Below are 5,301 nucleotides of genomic sequence, written 5' to 3'. Positions count from 1 at the left end.
GATCATTGGGCTATAAACATGAGGGTTTATATCTGGCTTTCTATTCTTCCACTACTCTATATGTTTGTTTTTGTCCTAGTACCATCCTATACCATTACTGTGGCTTTGTACCACATATGCTTTGAAATCAGGAAGTGTGAGGTGTCCAGCTGTGATCTTTTTCAAAATTGTTTTGACTGTTTGGTATCTCCTGAGATTTCATATGAATCTGAGGATCTTTTTTTCTATTTCTGCAAAAAATGCCATTGAAATTTCAGAAATATTGCATTGAATCTGTGATCTCTTTGGGTGGAATGGACATTTAAAAATTTAGGCTTTTACTTAATGAACACAATATTTCTATTTATTTGTGTCTTTTATGTCTTTCTGCAAGGTTTTGTAGTTTTCAGTTTACAAGTTTTTTGTCTCCTTGGTTAAGTTTATTACTAAGTATGTTTTTTATGCTCTTGTCAATACGATTGTTTTCTTAAATTTCTTTTTAAAAATATTCATTGTTAGTGTATAGAAATGCCATGGACTTCTGTGTATTCTTTTTGTATCCTTCTACTTTGTGTAACACAATTATTAGTTTAATATTTTTTCTTGTGGAATTTTTAAGGCTTTCTACACCTAAGATGACATCATCTGAGATACTTTTACTTCTTCCTCTCCAATTTAGATGCCTATTATTTCTTTTTATTGGCTAATTGTTATGTCAATTTCTTCCAATTTGATGTTGAATATTAGTGGCTTGAGTGGTCATCTGAACTGTTTCTGATCTTAGAGGAAAAGTTTTCAGTTTTCCACCATTGAGTATAAAGTTAGAAGTGGGCATTTCATATATGTCTTTTACTATGTTGAGGTAATTTCCTTATATTCCAAGTTCATTGAGCATTTTATCATGTAAGGGCGTTGAATTTTGTTAAATGCTTTTTCTACTTTAATTTTGATGATCAACTGGCTTTTGCCCTTTATTCTGTTAATGTAGTGTATTATGTTATTTAATTGTTGTGTGATGAACTATGCTTGCATTCCAGGAATTAATCTGATTTGGTTATAGTGTATAACCCTTTTAATGAGTTGTCAAATTTAGTTTGCTAGTATTTTATTGAGTATTTTTGCATCAATATTAAAGATATTAGCCTGTGGTTTTCTTTTCTTGTAGTGTCTGTGTCTGCTGTTGGTATCAGGGTAATGCTGGCCTCATAGAATAAGTTTGAAAGTATTCCCTCTTTCAGTTTTTTGGAAGACTTTCATTAGAATTGGTATAAACCTTCTTTAGATGTTTTGTAGAACTCTGGTGTGAAGCCATCTGGTCTCGGGATTTTCTTTGTTGGAAGGTTCTGACTGCTGATTCAATGTCCTTACTAGTTATAGGTCTGTTCATATTTTTTAGTTCTGCAGTGATTCAGTGTTGGTAGATTGTTTCTTTCTATAAATTTATTCATTTCTTCTAGGTTTTCAATTTTGTTGCCAAGTAATTGTTCACAGTACTCTCTTATGATCCCTTTTATATCTATGGCGTCAGTTGTAATGTTTCCTCTTTAATTTCTGGTTTCTGATATTTGAGTCTTCTTTTTTTTTGATCTAGCTAAGGGTTTAACAATTTTGTTGATCTTTTCAAAAAGTCAAGTCCTAGTTTCATTGATTCTTTCTATTGTTTTTCCATTGTATATGTTTTATTTCTGCTCTAATATGTATTATTTTCTTCCTTCTGCTAATTTTTGGTTTATTTTATTTTTATTTCTAGTTACTAGAGGTGGAAATTTAGTTTTTGTTTTGTTTTCCTTTTTCTGGTGAGGTAGATTCAACCTGAGCTAACAACCACTGCCAATTTTCCTCTTTTTGTATGTGAGTCACTACCACAGCATGGCCACTGACAGATGAGTGGTGTAGGTCCACACCTGGGAACCAGACCTGACCCACCAAAGCAGAGCATGCCAAACTTAACCACTAGGCTACCAGGACTGGTCTTAATGCTAGGTGTTTGATTTGAAATACTTATTCTCTTTTAATGTACTAATGTATTAGTATATTATTATTATTTATATTAGTTATTATTATTATAGTTATTATATATTATTAGTATATATGATTAGTATATATTATTATTGCTATAAACTTTCTTGTTAGCACTGCTTTTGCTGCATCCCATAAGTTTGGGTATGATGTTTTCTCAATGACTTTTAGTTCTTGTCCACGTTCTCCTTTACCCCTTTATACATATTTAAGAGAGATGTAAAATCTCTGTCCAGTAAATCCATAACCTGTGTTTCTTTAAAGTTATTTCTGAAGATTTACATTATTTCTTTGGATGTGCCATATTTCTCTTCCATTGTATACCCTCCGCTATTATGTAGATGAAAAACAGCCTTTTCAGACGTCTCCATTCAGAGAAAGACTTTCACTAATCAGCAAACTGTGAAGTCTTAACATCTTTTAAGACACATGTCTTCCCTAGAACTCTGCATGTACTTTTCCTCTATATACACAGCTGTTCTACATGTCTTAAATTCCATATCAGTCTCATCCTTGCTTCTTCTTAGGTCTCATATGTTGCCTTTTATTTCTCTACCCATAATCCTTTGCCTCTAGACCCCTATAATTCTGCAGTACTCCTGCAGCTGTCCTGCACTGTGGCATCACCATTGCTTTCAGTGACTTCCAACCAGATTTCCAAACCATGTCACCATTCCTGTCAGTGCTCTGACTTATGTGAAACAAAATCCAGTCCTTTAGGTTATACCTAGAAAAACCAGAATGTTGCAAAGAAGTTCCACTTTCTCTCTCTATCCTGAAGGAAGAAGTAATTTTGTGGCTTCCTCCTGACCATGCCACACTGGGGAAAGGGTGGGGCATGGGTGAGCAAATATTCCACAAAATTGCCTACCAATTTGAATGTGTTTTTTTCCTCAATTGGGCTTAGTTTGGTGGCTGCAGATACTGAACTGGTTTCTAAAGCTCCCACAAAGCTATTTGGTCAGTCTGTTGTTGTTGTTTTCATATTTCTGTAGGAGAATGAGGTCCTGGAGCTTCCTAGTCTGCCATTTTGATGACATCGCGCACACAAACAGTGGTAAAATATGGAAAACATAAAGTCCACTACTTTAATGATTTTTAAGTGTTCAGTTCTGTAGCATTAAATACATTCACATCATTGTGCCACCACCATCACAATCTGTTTCTAGAACTTTTTTCATCTTGCAAAACTGAAACTCTGTAGCATTAAAAAATAGCTCTGCAGAAGAGAGTGACGTCAGCATCATAGTGGAATGAGCTTCCCACTTTGAACTCTCCACCTCTAAGACACAACAAAAAGGACCCTCATATTCCAACAGAAGCTATTCACACAACAAGAAAGTGGAAGGAGGTAAGAGGAGCTCCTTTCCTTCCCCAAGGACTGCGACCCAGAGACTGACACCACACAGCTCTCAGAGGAGGGGGAGGGGCTGCTTGCCACGTGAAAACCAGTGCTTTCCAAGTCCCCTCACAGTCTGATGGGATCCCCCTATGGAGGGAGCGTAACCATTGCAAGGGTAGTTTCGGCAAGCTAGCCCCTCAGGAGAGCAGAGAGCAGCAGCCAGGCGAGAAACCTCTGAGACCAGGGAGGGGAAAGTAAGCGCCCCTCCCCTACTCAGCCCACTGACTGGTGCTTCAGCTCAGCCCTGTCCCCAGAGGCAGCAGCCCCCAGGCGCCCAGGACCCACCAGCAGGGGCAGTGAGATCACCCCACCCCCATAGGCAGTGGCCCCCAGGTGCCTGGACCCCACCAGCAGGTGCAGTGTGACCACCCCAACCCCACAGGCAGCGGCCCCAGGTGCCTGGGCCCAACCAGCTGCGAGGTGAGCCTGTGCCCCCACATCAGAGGCAGCGGCAGCACAGGACCCACCACGCCACAGCCCCAGCTGCTCTGACTGGACCAAGCCACAGCCCTAGCTTCCCTGTGCCATGGCCCCAGCTTCCCTGTGCCACGGCCCCACCTCCTTTGGCTGGACTGTGCCCTGCCCTGAGCCCCTCTGGCTTCACCGCCCTCCCACCCCTTGCTCCAGCAGCTTTGGCTTGGCCTGTGCTCATGCTCTAGCTGACTTGTCGCCAGCTACTTTGGCCCAGCACACTCCAGTTCCAGCTTCTTTGGCTCAGCGCACTCCAGTTCCAGCTTCTTTGGCCCAGCACACTCCAGTTCCAGCTTCTTTGGCCCAGCGCACTCTAGTTCCAGCCTCTTCTGCCCAGCGGCACCCCAGTTCCAGCTTCTTTGGCCCAGTTGCACCTCAGCTGCAGCTGCTTCAAGCCACCCACACCTGAGCCCCAGCTGCTTTGGCCTAGCTGCATTCCAGCTCCAGCTGTTCCCACACTTCCCCCGCAGCATCCTCCATTCAGCCATGCCTCAAATCAGCCAAGGTCTGGCCAGAGTGCCCGTGGATTAAGGTGGGCCAGAATACACAGCCCTTGACCCCCAACCAGTGGCAGCAAGAGGAAACTGTGACCATATATTTTCACTATGAGGAAAGGTAAGCCAACACTGACAGGCACCATGCAAAAATATATTAAATCTTCAGACCAAAAGGAAGATGACAAGCACCCAGAAGTCAACCCGGAAAGCACAGAAATGTATAACCTTAATGACAGAGAACTCAAAATAGCCATCATAAAAAAACTTAATGAAATAAAAGAAAACACAGACAGACAAGTCAATGAAATCAGGATTTTCTTCACAAAAGAGATTGAAACTGTAAAAAAAAAAAACCAATCAGAAATCTTAGAGATTAAAAACACAGTAGAGGAGATAAAGACAAATCTGGAAGGCTTAAGCATCAGACCTGACAATATGGAGGAAAGAATTAGCAATATTGAGGACAGCAATGCAGAAATGTTCCAGATGGAGGAGGAAAGAGAACTAAGACTAAAAAGAAATGAAGAAACTCTCTGAGAAATATCTGACTCAATTAGGAAATCCAACATAAGGATTATAGGTATTCCAGAGGGATAAGAGAGGGAAAAAGTAGCAGAGAACTTGTTCAAAGAAATAATATCTGAGAACTTCCCAAACCTGGGGAAGGAGCTGGAAATACCAGTGAATGAAATAAATAGATCTAAGTATATCAACATGAAAAGACCCTCTCCAGGGCATATAGTAGTAAAGCCGGCAAAAGTCAATTACAAAGAAAAGATATTAAGGGAATACCAAAAAAAAAAAAAAAAAAAAACTAAACAACGAAAAAAACCACACACACACACAAAGGATTTCCTATCAGGCTCTCAGCTGATTTCTCAACAGAAGCTTTACAGGCTAGGAGAGAGTGGAACGATATATTAAATTCTGAAG

This window comes from Ceratotherium simum, chromosome Y, assembly GCF_057802395.1.
Source record: "Ceratotherium simum simum isolate JZ-2026a chromosome Y, ASM5780239v1, whole genome shotgun sequence".
Taxonomy (NCBI): Eukaryota; Metazoa; Chordata; class Mammalia; order Perissodactyla; family Rhinocerotidae; genus Ceratotherium; species Ceratotherium simum.
Note: the sequence above shows the minus strand (reverse complement) of the source record.